Genomic DNA, 14893 nt, shown 5'->3' with positions numbered 1-14893 from the left:
GTCAAGCCACAATACAATTTTCAAAATTTTCCCTAATTTAAACCCATAAGGCCGAAGGTTCTCCGAGATTAGGGCCAAGGGATTTTCACCCAATTCAAATGTCCCAAATTATCAATCAATTACCTTATTAAATGTCCCAATAACCATTCATTCAAATTCTCTTTCAACCATTAAGTTTCATCATCAACTCCACCAACTTTTCCCATTCATAAATTTTCCTAAGTGTCAACAAATAATCACTTAAATTATTATTGGATTTCTACTAATCATTTTTCCATACAACCATTAAATTCCAAAGGGCTATAGCCATTAAAGCTCTCCAACCACACTCACCAACAACACATCACATTTATGTCCATAAATTTCGATGCAATAAAAAATCCAAAGAGAAGTTGAAATGCTTACCATCGATGAATTACTAGGGTCTTAAGGAGTGATATTCAAGCCTTTGATGGCTCAAAACCGCCACTCACCACCCTCCAAGAGCTCAAAACCGTCCACAATTTAGGGAGAAGATCTCTTCATTCACTCACTTTCAAGGGAAGCACTCAAGATGAAAGCTACTCTTAAGAGGATGGAGAACAACTTTGTTGTTCAAGCTTTCTCCTAAAAGTGTCTCTAACTCAAGGTAAAATTTCAAGCTTTCCTAGCCCTAAAAACCATGGACGTCGCGAGTTCAAGGAGGAAGAAAGCTCAAGATGAGTGAGTTTTTGTGATTTCCCATGTGCTCATTCAGTCACTTAAGCGAGATGGGTCCCACATGTGCAATTACTAAACTAACCCTCACTTAAACTAATCATTCAATACTAACCATCCATTTAATCAAAATTTCAACATTCACCAAAGTCCATTAAAATTACTTTAGCTGATGAAACTCAATCTTTCTGGTAATTTGGTTAAATTACAATTTTACCCTAGTTATGTACTTTCGGCACGTTTCCTAAAATCGCTGACATTCTCCAATTAATTCCAATAATCACTTTCTTAGTTCTAAATGCCTCTACGAACATGTATTCAATCCTATAACAGTAATCTCATTTCTAAGTTTTCCAGTAAAATTGTACAACAATATTTTACCTGACAAAATTCACTATTCATCAATTTTTCAAAAAAATACCTTTCCACTCCAAATTTCTGTCTAAATCCAATTCAATCATCAGTTTTATCAAATAATGTCTAATTATACCATTTCACGGGTTAGGGTTGTTTACCTGCCAAATTACCATTTTTCCCTTAGTGGTTATTTTGACCCAAAACTCAATATTTTCACTAATTAAACCCTCTAACCCACAATTTAACTATCAATAATATATTTCAATTATGTAAGGTGTTATATTGGATACTAATTAAACCATCTTTGACCCATTTATTTAAATTATTCTAAGCATAATTAGAACTAACCAAGACCACTTTTAGTCTAGAGTTTTTTCCCAAACAATTTAATTATATAATGAAAATAAAGTTTAGGCAAAGTTTTGTCTAATTACAAAATGGTCCGTAAACTTTCTCATAATTAAACTTTGATCCACAATTTTTTAAAACAATCTCATTTGGGTCTTAATTGACTTGCTTGGCATGGATTGTATCCTTGTTCAATATATTTTGTTAATTCCTTGATTTACTTGTCATTTGTTGTCATACTTTCTTTGAATACACACTTATTCTATTGTAAACTTAACTTGATTCCTTGTTTACTAAACTTGACAATGTAGGTTACTACTTACTATAACTGCCCTCAATTGAAAAATATATAACAATTTCATTTTTAAGTAATTACAACAATTGTTATGCGATTCATTAAAAATATATAATTACAACATGTTAGAAGAATTTCGCTTTATCGATAATTTTATAATTACACCGAAATCAAATTAAACGTTATTTAAAAATCCTATAGTTTATAAGAGATATGAATAAATAAAGAACTGAAAAGTCATTTTTTTAATATTTATGGAAAAAGTGTTGTTAACAAATAACTCATTAAAAATATAATAGAGAGTATTAAATGAATAAGAAGCCATTTAATATTAAAAGTTCATGAAATATGTTATACTTTCCTTCTCGATAAATTATGAAAAATTATGTCCACCAAAAAAAAAAATGAAAAATTAGTTATAAAATAATTTTTTTTATAAAGGGTATAAATGTTTATTTATTAGTATGCGTATCACACTTGTTAACAAAAGCCTAACGCATGAATAACGCACTTCATTCGGAATACTATCCTGCATTGAACAAGTTGTTACGTGTTTATTACTTTATTTTTAGCATTAAATAATATTTACTTTTTTTGAATAATTTCTTGTTTACGCATACACTTTCCTTTATGTCACTTCCTAGGGGTAATTATCAAGAGGTAAACGATCATCATTCCTAAGGTTGGAATTCTTTAGTTTTGAGAGAAAATGGTAGTTATTGGTTGAATTTTAATATCTGAGTGAGAATTTAGTAAGCGATTCATTGTAATTTAGTGGTGTTTGGTTTGTAGCATTTTTATAATGACCACACACAAAATGTTTTTTTACTTTATTTTTAGTATTAAGTATTATTATTTTTTAACAATTCTCCTTTATGCATACATTACGTGTCTGCCATTTTCTAGTGGCAATTATCTAGAGGCAAAGGATCATCATTTGTAGAAAGTTGGAATCCTCTATTTAGAAAGGAAATGGTATTTACTGCTTGAATTAGTTTTTGATATCTGAGTGGAAACTCAGCAATCAATTCATTGTAATTTAGTGGTGTTCGGTTAGTAGCATTTATTTTCGTCATAATGACAATACAAAAAGTTAAACCAATAATACGGTTAAAATCCTTGAAAAAACATTATCGGCTACCCTTCTTAACTTTTTTTAAAAGCCTTTAATGGTTAAATTCACTTAACTCTTCCAGCTCTTTCCTTGTGAGAGAAAAGGGAGAAAGAGAGGTTTGTTTGTGTGTTTGGGGTGTGTTATGGACATATATAAGATCCATATATCTAAAGGCCCAACAAAGACTAATTACATGACAATTGTGCAAGAGGATTATTGAACTTATGAATAGAAGGCCACAAACTCATATACTCACAGGTAAAACTCTATAAATTGGAGGCAAGTCTACAGGTATGACCCAATTTCTCTCTCTCTCTCTTGTTGTTATATTGTCACTGTGCACACACACCACCCGATTGGCTCACACTGTTATTAGTTATGTACAGTAACCTTCCCTCTCTAGAGATCTACTACATAGATACCTTAAGGAGAGTCCGGTATGTTGGTTCAAAAATCTGCACCATATTCACACTATGGAGCGCATACATGGGTGGAAAAACAAAAAAATTTGGGTGCGGAAGCATAGACCATCTATACACCCCATGTATGAATGTTTTACGTTGAAACGAGATGAGGTTTCAGAATTACCTTTTCACTTGTAGGCGCAAAAGGATGACGCCTTCCAACGGTAATTCACACGGTTATCTCCTTCTTGCTAGCGATAACTCTTTCTCCTTGATCCCTCCTTATCCTCAATGGCTGGCTAGGCGCATGCAAGGAAGAGGCTACCAAGTGTTTGGATTATTTTTCTCAAGACTTTAATGGTGTCTTGAGGCTAGGTGATGGTGCAAAGAGAGAGAAGAAGAAATGTTGGAACTTTTTTTAGAACCCTAAGAGGAGAGAGGGAGCATCAGTTTTTTCTCTGATTGTGATCAACAACTTTTCCTCCCCTATGTTAGGCGCACATATGGAGTGATGAGAGGGTCTATCTTTGCTTGATCCTCTCACTTCATAACAAACCAGACTGTGGGGAGCCTTTGGAAGCTTCATGACTTGAATTCAAAATTCAAGCATGGATCATTATCCATTTGTTCCATGAAATCTGATGCAGAATCCAGTCAGGATCTCTCTCCACATAGGCACCCATCTTCCCTCTTCTTCCCTCGGAAAGTTTGTTGCAACAGTATTCATTTAAATTCTGAATTCAAATGAAAAAGCAGTTAAGAGAATCTTCATCCAATCTCTATTGGATAATTCTTTCAGATAATTTAAATTATCCTAAGATTATTTAAATTATCCTCAACAACCTAACCTCATAAAATTTCAAATTCAAATTTCAAATTTAAACTCAAAATTCAATCTTATCTCAGTTTGTAATTCGAATTCGAAATTCAAATTTCAAATTTCAAATTTCAAATTTCAAATTTGCTCAAACCTTATTTTGGTCAAGTCAACTCTTTGACTTACTAGGATGCATGCCCCAAGGCCTCTTTGGCCTCCCATCATATTTGGGCCCATTAGTGGAGAAAACTCTTTCACCAGTAATGCCCCAAAAAGGCGCATGGATCAAGTGGGCTTGGAGTCCCTACTCTAACCCAACTTGACTCATAGTCTTGGCATAGCCCAATAACTCATTATTGGCCCAAACTTGCTATAACTTGCAATAAGGAATAACCTTTGTGTGTGACCCATTAGGCCCAATTAGTTACTGACATAAATAAACTTGAACCAGTTAAACTCCTTTAAAAGGCCCAATCTATTTAATGACTACATGATACACTAGCAATGCTCTATAGCCCCAGAACTAATTGAGTTGATCAAGTGATCTACCTTTCTGATTTCGATACTGTGCCAGCATTATCCCTCACATCGTCATTCACATTTAGTCGAGAGCAAGGATAGAGTATCATCTCTCTTTATTGACTAAATATAATATTTCTCAAGAACTAAGAATCTTCTTCTATTGACTCTTCATGATCTCTTACTATACATAGATTCCTGAGTCAACTAGAAGTCATCTCAGCCCTACCGGTCTTTGTGAACGACTAATCCCTTATAAAGGATTGTGAGTCCTTTCGGCATGTCCATCTATACTCGTGTATTCGAGTTATACCCAAGAGTACATTGTTCTCCCCATTTTCAGGTGGATAGAGTTGTACAGTCAAAGTATAACTCTAGGACATAGTATTCAATGACATCCTTAAGTCTAGGACAATCAGCACTATCAAACATTCAGATACTTTACAAATCCAATGATACTCTCCATAATGAATCCTTGTGGAGTCTCTCAGAGGGTCAGTTCAGTGCTATCTGTTCTCCAACAGATCCACCCATGACATCAGCTAAGGCATCACCATGCCTGCATTCTATGAGGTCCTTACCTTGTATCTCCATACAAGTAGATGATGTTGTACTAGTCTTATTGAGATTTCCAATACCCTTTCTTGGTGAATCAAGACCAGGAACAAATCTTAAATAATAGACATTCAGTGTCCTCGAGTCCTCATGATCATGATCCCTATCATAGATCCCCGAGTGAACACCTGTTCTATTCCTAGGATTTTTATGTTTAAACGCATATTAACAATAAAATATTGGCGAGACATAAATATGATAAAGATAAAGTTTGCTCAAAATTATTAATTATGAAATACTAAATAGAAAAAGGTGTTCATCTGATAAAACAGATTGTCTCTAGGACACCTATATACTAACACGGTAATATATTAATCTACTCACCGTCTATGGGGAACCATAAATTTCTATTCCCACAATTACCATGGCAATCACGAGAAGTGGTTATTAGCAACCACCCCCGTCGTATCCTGGTTGTCACAAGACCCGGTGATAGAGGAAATATCGAGGAATGAGGCTAATCATAATAATCAACATATGGTTGATTATGATGTTGTTTGCGTGAGTGATGTACATTCTGACTCTGCATCAACTTCGGTGGTGAACTAGGATCCACCAATTTGAGGTGCAAATGCTTGAAAAGTGCAGTTAGATGCGTTGCAAGTCCCACCTGAGACAAGTGAGGATCGACGCATTGCTCACAACGTGATCAATGCCCTGCTACAAAGGATCAAAGAGATGGAAAGGCGCAACCAGCTTCAACCAGATTCAACAGCAGCTCGATTAATCACTCCAGAAATATTTGGACTGCTTTAAAGAAGTGGTACTCCAAGTGCTGGGGTTGCAAGAGAACGTTCGTGTACACTTTGTGGTAGCCGGGTTACATGGGTCCTCTAGATTGACAAAATCTATTTACAAGGACCCGGTCAAAACATTAGTAGAGTTTACAATTCGATCAAAAAAGTACCTTGAGTTGGAACAGATGGAATTGGAGAACTTGGATCTAAGGAGAAGTCACGAGAGGATCGAAAAATACGAAGTCTGGAAACAAGCTAATTTTCGGGGTAAAAAGCCGGAAGAAATACCATCATTAAGGGGGGAGATATGAGAAGTATGTTTCTCTTAATTTACCACGGCCCCAAATTTGGAGAGAGGTAGCTCTTACCGAGATGAAAAAGGTAAGGCGGCCTTGCCAGTTGATAAATAAGGGGGAGTTAGACCAGTTGAGGTATTATGCATTTCACGATGAACCTGGGCATACTACTGACGAATACTGGGACTTAAGGGTTGCGATTGAAAAATATATTAGGGATGGGAAATTATACCAATTCCTAATTAGAACACAAGCATGGAAGAACAATAGAAAAAGAAAGAATCATGACTGGAACCCCGCGAAAGAGAAGAAGCCCAAAGAAGAAAAGACACCCAGAGAAGAGAACAAAAGAAAAAAGATAAACTACAACAATGATGAGTTTGCAGAACCAGAGTTTGAATATAATGTTATCAGTGGTGCATTGGGAGGTGTGGATATATAGTAAGTGCCAAAAGGAAATACTTAAAAGAAGTATGCTCAGTCAGAGATCGGCCTAATTTTAAAGTAGACTTCAGAAAGCTGAAACCCCCACTCTTGTATTTTACAAGAGAAGAACTAGAAGATGTGGTGCTTGGGCATGTGGATGGTTGTTAGTATTTGGGTGTCCTAGAGACAATCTTATGATTAAATAAGGACAGAGATGTAGACCTTTTTAATATTGTCGCAAATAAATAAAAGCACTCTTTATCTTGTTTCATAATTATGTCTCGATATTAATATTAATATATTATGAATAACTTGATAAACCCCGTGGAATAAAATAGGTATCTCTTGAGTATCTGTGATGAGATCACAATCATGAGGATTCAAGAATACCGGATGTTATTCCTAATTTTATGTTCCTAGTCTAGAGATACTGAGAATGGGGTCAGTAATCTCGGGTAAGACTAGCACGACTTATCTATTTGTATATGGATACAAGGTATAGACCTCATGTGCTACAGATATGGAGATGTCTTAGCTAAAGTCGTGGGTGGACCTATAAGGGTATAGCTCGCACTGAACGGACCCACAAAGAGACTCTATGAGGAACTCTCACAGAGAGTATCATTAGAGTAGTCTCTTTATATTTGGGTATGTCTTTCCTAAGACCAGAAGTTATTACCTAGACTGTGTTCTAGAAGGCATGCTTTGATTGTGCACCTCGTCTGCCTGAAACATGGAGACTCATAGGTATACTGTTGGGCTTGTCCTGAAAGAACACAGGGCTAGGGTGATAAGCTGAAGGAATTCGTCAAATCTCTGTGAGAGATTAGGTTATCAGTAAACCGGAGAAATCGGGATGACATTTACAGGGACTCGGGAATCTATGCATAGTAAAAGAGATCATGAGATGATCTGCCTTTAGAGTCTGTAAATTGAAGATTCCCTATTTCAAATAAAGCTTACCCTAAATCGCAGGGGTTGATACGCTTCCTTACCCTAGGTTTTATGGGAAGGTAACTGAGACGAAAGGAAATATATACGGCAACCAAATATGTTTCATAGGATGATCAAATCATTAATCTAACTAGTTCTGGGGCAACAAAGCATTGCTAGTGCTCTGTGTTGTCATTAGATGGGTTGTGGGCTTATTGGGCCCAAGCCCATTTATGTCAGTGGCTAAGTTGGACCTAATGAGTCACACACAAACACCTAATTGTCTAGATGCTCTAGCATTAAAGGTATTGGGCCTAATAATAGTTATTAGCCCAAGAAGTTGTTTGGAACTCCACCTAAAGGGGTGGAGGGCGCATGGTTCATTGTAATGGGCTTGGATAGTCCAAGACATTACTAATTAATTTAATTAGTTAAATTAATTATCAAACATTTAAATTTTGAATTTGGGAATTCGAAATTTGAATTTTGAAATTTTGAATTTTGAATTTGAATTTCGAAATTCGAATTTTGAAATTTGGAATTTGAAATTTGGATTTTGAATTTGAATTTTGAAATTTGAATTTTGAAATTTGAAATTTTGAATTTTGAATTTGAATGTTTGAACATTTGAATTTGAATATTTGAATGTTTGAATTCAAATATTTGAATTTGAATTTGAATTGCCTATGAAAGATTGTTTCATAACAAAAGGATAAGATGAGATCTTGTTGGAACAAATCACTAGTATCATGGGAGAATCTCTTGGACAAGATCCAAGGCCATATATGGCGCTGATTTGGGTTGTTGGTGAGCAAGATTTGCTCATCAAAATCAGCTCCAGAAGATTCAGTCAGTTGGGAGAAAATCTGAGTGAATTGATTCAAATTTGAATGCAACTACTCAGATGTATCTGGTCACCTTTTTGGGCTATATGGGGCGCACTATATAGCTGATCTTATGAAGATTTCTGATCAGAATTTTGAATAGGTTTTGAACCAATTCTCAAGAGAATATTCTAGGAGACTGTTAACAATTTTTGAAATAAAACAGCTCCACTTCTCTCTCTCCAATCTGGCGCCTAATGATCAGATTTTTAGGAGAAAAATCTGATTGGTATTTTATTTTAAATACTCTCCTCTTATGCTCCTATGTGATCAGTTGTTCCTCCAAGGTTTTTTCTGAAAACCTAGCCTATTCTCTCCTCTCTCCTGCGCCACTTGTGAAGCTTTCACATTGAGAGCTTCACTTTTTCAAACACTTTCACCTAGCCTCCATCTTCACACATAGAGCGCCTAGCAAGCCTCTTTGTGGTGATCATCCGGTGGCTTCACAAGAAGGAGTTCTTGCACCTAGACGAGTGGGTGGTGTGGATCAACGTTAAAGGGTCTGAACCCTTCAGACCGGCCTTGATCATCTGCTGATTTCACGAACAAGGTAACATCATGCTTTCCTAAAGCATGATCTTGATGTGCATGTATATTCCACAAAGAAAAATTTTGTTTTTCCCTCTTGCATGTATCGGCCTTCAAGGCCATTTCGAACTTTCAAGTGGTATCAGAGCCCGGTTGCTTTACCATCGACGGGTGATGGTACCTTGTTTGTGATCATATTTTTCACGGTTAAAATCTCTTTAAAGGTTAAAGATTCAATTTTTTATGAATAGATTCTAATTTACAATACTTTAAACGGTTAAAGTTTTCGTTTTTATGAACATGTTATTTCGAATGCCATGTTCATGCATCCATTCATATTCATGGTTGTCTTTTTCTTTATAAAAGTTTTAAAAGGAAGCACCTTTTTGAAGGGTGGAGTTCGACCATGAAAGGTGTTTTGAACACCTTGATTGTTTTCTTATTTTTTCTCCATGAATTGTTTCATTAGCATGAAATAAAAATTTTCGAATATTAATCTCATATACATGAGTATATGGTTCGGCCATTAAGTGTTGATGGCTATATGCATGATTTAATTTTGTGTTCTTTGAGAAAGAGTCAACAAAATTAGAATTATATTAATTGTTATATAATTCGGCCAATTGAAAAATTAAGAAAAGTTTTAAATTTTAAATATGTTTTGATAATTAATTGTTAAATATCAAGACATACGTGAAAAATATATATTATGAGATAATATTTTGTACTTGTGAGTTGTCTAACATTTCAGGTGCAAAAGAGGAAGGGGATGGTCATGGTGCCCGGAATTTGAAATTTCAAATTTAAATTAATGTGTAATTTTGGGCTCTTTCAAAAGAGATGTAATTTGAATTTCAAATTTTGTAATTTAAATTTTGTATTTTAAATTTTGTCCCTCCAAGATGTTTTGGAGTTTCTTTAATTGTAATTAGAGAAATTAGGCTAGTGGCGTATAGACGACAAGAAGCCGAGGCTTGAAAAGCAAGATGGACAAAAGAGCGAGCACCATGACTATCTCAAAATAAAACTGTTTTATTTGCATGTATGTTATTATACGACTAGTATGCATGAGATAGAGTATCGCGATATGTATGCTTTATGACATATGACGTCTAGTATGCATGAGTTGGACTAAATCACGTTTGTATGATTATTATGCAAGTCCAATTGCGACTAGTTTAGACCGTTAGATGTATGGCATAGGTTACGACTAGCATGATAATATATTAATGCGTTTGATGAGACTTAATAAACCCTTAATAAAATGAACCCTTAAAAGGAATAAAATTATTAAGCGCATGATTACCTCCCACCACCAATATTACTCAAACCTCCTCTAAATAGTGGTGCTCTACAACCCAGTTGGGACCCACTGTTTCGTTGAGTAAGAGTAGTATTAGAAGTGTAAGACACTTGGGGTGCTGGTTAGTGCTTAACTGAGACATAAGCTGCAGGCCCAGCCGGGCTTATGTGCTTAGGGCAATAGTGCTAGGTTGGTTGCATGAGATGCACCACTAAGTGACAAGGAGTTGTCAACCTAATGTTAAGAAAGGGTATGAGATACCATTGATAAAGATCAATCCATTATTTAAATTAATCTTGCGGTCTCAGACGGGGGTTAAAATAAATAGTCGCATTCTTAATCCCACTAAGGTAAATTCTAAAAGTAGAATAACTGTTGGACGTTTAGCAAGTGCACTAGTCGTACAAGTAATAAAATGATGAGTAAAGATCGTTCCCACGAGGAATTGTGTTCAAACACCAATATACCATAGGAAACTAATTTGAATCAAATAAGAGTTTGTAAAAATCATGAATAATTTGTCACCAGAAAATTGGTTTTGAGTAAATTGACACAAGTAAATATGGATTAGGAATTAATAAAAATAACAAGTAGTCAGAAAACAACTTTCCTCCATGATAACCCATATAAAAATTGATCATATGATGAATTCCTTTCCATGTGATGTTAATCAACCTTTTACTTATCATCAAAATCTCAAATCAGCACATGAAAAATACTTCATCATATTAATCAAATCAACATAATATTATCATGGAGTTCCATTGCATTCAGACTACAAAGACTCTACTCAGACATGACTAAGGAATAAATAAGAGAAGAAGAAACAAACTTCATTTCCATGTTGAAAGTCTTCAATCTCCAAACTATTACAAGGAAATCCTAATACAAAAACTAAGAGAATTTAGAGAGAAGTCAGACTAAGTTTAAGAGAGAGAGAGAGAGTTCAGATCCCCCAAGATTTTCCTCTAAGTGTCAAGGCTTTGCCTTATATAGTGTTACAATTAAAAACAGAAAACTGATGTGGGCGCTAAAACGTCCATAAGTGGCCGTTTTAGCGTCCATGCTTTACGTATGCTCAACTGCTTTTAACTGATTTCAACGCTAAAACGTTAAGGAATGACCGTTTTAGCGTCCAAACTTGGTGAATGCTCAACTAACTTTAACTGACTCCAACGCTAAAACGTTTGATTTGGACGTTTTAGCGGTGAAGACCAGAATCTTTTTCCACTTTAGGGCGCTAAAACGCATATTGCAGGCCGTTTTAGCGCCCAAGACCAGCAATTTTCCATCTTCTTAGTGTAGCAGCGCGCTAAAACGCTCTGTGTGGACGTTTTAGCGCTCATCACCAGCAAGTTTTGGCCTCTTTCTGTAACAGGGCGCTAAAACGCTCAGTGTGGACGTTTTAGCGCTCAACACCAGCAAGTTTTGGCCTCTTCCTGTAACAGGGCGCTAAAACGCTCAGTGTGGACGTTTTAGCGCTCAACACTTAGGCAATTTTTCTCCTCTTGAGCTCCAGAATCTTCTTCCTTCTCCAGTTGTCTTTCAAGCTTGCTTTTCCTACAAGAATCATACAAATTTCCAATAAAGCTCTTGAACTTGTAATTGAGGACATCTTAGGACATTAACCTTGTTTTTCATCATTTAATCACACAATTTGATCCTAATTCCTGCTAAAAACCATGATGAACTAAGGGTTCATCACAATTCCCAGATTTGAATATTGCTGTCCTCAGCAATAACTTTAAAGACAGAGAAAGACTTGAGATTCTTTACACATGAAATTTATGAGGTTGGATTGAAATATGACAGATCAACTTTCCAAGATACAATCTAACAACCCAGCAATCTATCTTTTACTATGACTTGCTTAACCTCATTACAATGACTTTCAACAGATCAGTAAGATGAAATGCAGAGACCTTCAACACAAAACACCCCCTCACTTGGAACTTCTCAAAAATTGTGAGAATAAACTCTCTTGCACTCTAGTGTCTAAGGGTGTACTCATCACTCAATCTCCACTGCACTCAAACTACTATAAGCTTGCCCATCTTCTCACTTTCCATAGTTACAGTGATTCATAAGCAGAACAAAAGAGGCTTTGGTGGTATGACTTGACTAAGAATAGGATTCTGTATAGAAGAAGGAAAAATGGCTTGGCATGTAGTTGGCTAAAGGTAGGATTTGATGTTGCAGAAGGTTAGATAAATGGATCAGATTCAGATAAGAGGAGGATCACTATTGAATTTATCTATGTACTCCTTAATCCTTCTCATTCTCTTCTTCCTTTTCATTTGCTCTTTTCACCACCTTTTCTACAACTTTTCTTTTTCTTGAACTTCCTTCCTCCTTTTCTTCCAACTTTCAACACTTTGTGTTGTTTTGATTTCCCTTTTTCCTCATTTCCTTTTTCTTTTCCTTTTCCAAACCAAGCACTTTGTGCCTTTACTTCCTCATTTCCCTTTTTTTTTATTGCATTCTTCTTTTTCTCCAAATTTCCAACACTTAACACTTAATATTTTTGTTCATTGCAGAAACACCTTTCCTACAGAGCCTTCCTCCTTACCCCTTATCTGAACACATAATCTGAAAATTTAGGATCTGGAATAAGTGCAGGGCTCTTAGTTTTATCACAAAAATTCTGGCTTAAGGCTTCCATGCAATAAGAAAATTTGGTTCAAAAGAAAAATGCCTCAATGAGCTCTACTTTACAAACCATGAACTATTTCAAGTTAGAAACAGGGCAAGTTCTAGAGTTACTCATACAGTGAAGTGCTCTCTGAACAAAAAATTTTCTGTATAGGCTCAATGTCTCACAGTTCAGAGTGCATGCTTGAATTCCTCTATATACATCAACCTGATCTCTCTACTCCTCACATAACATGAGTCATGCAAACATATCATTTAGCACATATGCAGGGATTTCAAATTGCATCAAAAAATGTTTAATCCATCATGTAAAACTTTGATCATCCTATCCTCATAAAATTCACATCATCTCAACTCTAAATCCAACCTTTGTACATATAAAACACTTCCTAAACTACCTAAAACTATATTCACAAGAATTTTAAAAGAAAGGATTGAGATGTTTCCCTGTTTGTGGCTCATCAACTGTGTGTCATCATCAACTGTGTGATTCCACCATAATCATGTCATTCATTCACACCCCATTCCCAGATTTAAACGTTGCTGTCCCCAGCAACTAATTTAAATCTAAAAAGCAGTTGACAAATTCTGAAACACATTCACATATCAACAAATAGCATCAGTACTATTTAAAAGTGCATCATTCAAACAGAGAATCTCAATGTACTAACAAATATACAAAATGAAAATAATACCACAATCAACTAAAAATATCCAAAATAAAACCATAAAACAGAAAATGTATAAAAACAAAATGAGAAGTCTAATCAGTAGACTCTTCATCATCACTAAACACCAAATATGAGCCTGGATCAGCAGTAGGCAAGGGGTTGTACTCAGGATCAACACCCCTGTCCTCATCCATAGCACCAGTATCAGCAGCAGCAGCAGCAGTGGTCTCTGTGGTAGTAGCATCAACACCAGGCTGTCTCTCTGGAGTGGGTGCAGCATGAGAAGATGTAGCACCATCAGTAGGCGCAGCTCCATCCACATGATCAGCATAGTGAGTCCGGGCCATTGCCTCAAAGGCTTCCTCCTCATCAGAATGAGGGTATACAGCAGGCTGATAATCAATAACATCTAAGCCCTGAGCCTCACATATAGATTTCAACATCGTCACCATATATGTCTGAAATGAGTGCTGGCTGGACTGCATAAACCGGAGACGCCTGCGCAAATGTCTCATTCGGAAGTCAGTGTTCACCGTCCATTGCTCCCCTGTCCTTAGCCTCTCTTCGAATTCATCATCACTCTGAGTTGTAGATTTCCTACCAGGAGTCAATCCTGTGACCTCCCCTCCTCCTATCTTCAATTGCTTTGTAATCATGGCGGCATCAATTGTAGGGTGCAATTTAGTTGGTGCCCCATTATCAGTAACATCTACACCAGCTTTCTGACAAAGCAACTGAATCAAGGAACAGTGACCCAAAGCAGCAGAGTCACTGTCAGAGTGAGCCATATCATAAATGCTGTCCTGAAGGAGAATAGGAAGTTCCACCTTCGCCCTTGTCATGATAGTGTGAATCAGGACAGCTCTCTTCAGGATAACCTCTGCCTGGTTGGAAGAGGGCATGACATTTGAGATTACAAAGTGAAACCAGACTCTAGCCTCACCATTTAAATGCCTCAACCAAATCAACTTAGGAGCAACCTTATCCTTGGTTAACTCCCAAGTTTCACCAGGTTTGGCTATAGTCTGCAAAATAGGCTCAGCTGCCCCCATCTTGGTCCAGGTGTCAAAGTTTGGGTCACTCCTCCTTGGTGGAATTTCAATATTCTGCCAGTTTCTCCTGAACTCACAACTGGCATTGTGGATATAGTCACAGAACCTTATCTTCAGCAGCTTTTGGATAGTGTGAGCATCATACTTCACTTTCTTTCCCCTCACCCAGCTAGTGAAGTCCTCTGGCCTCCTTGATCTCCATTAAATGCATTAGCAAAGAATTCCCTTGCTATGTTAGGACTGCTA

Source organism: Gastrolobium bilobum, unplaced genomic scaffold (assembly GCF_033153095.1).
Source record: "Gastrolobium bilobum isolate Gb01-03AN ecotype WA unplaced genomic scaffold, APGP_CSIRO_Gbil_v1 utg84305, whole genome shotgun sequence".
Lineage (NCBI taxonomy): Eukaryota > Viridiplantae > Streptophyta > Magnoliopsida > Fabales > Fabaceae > Gastrolobium > Gastrolobium bilobum.
Note: the sequence above shows the minus strand (reverse complement) of the source record.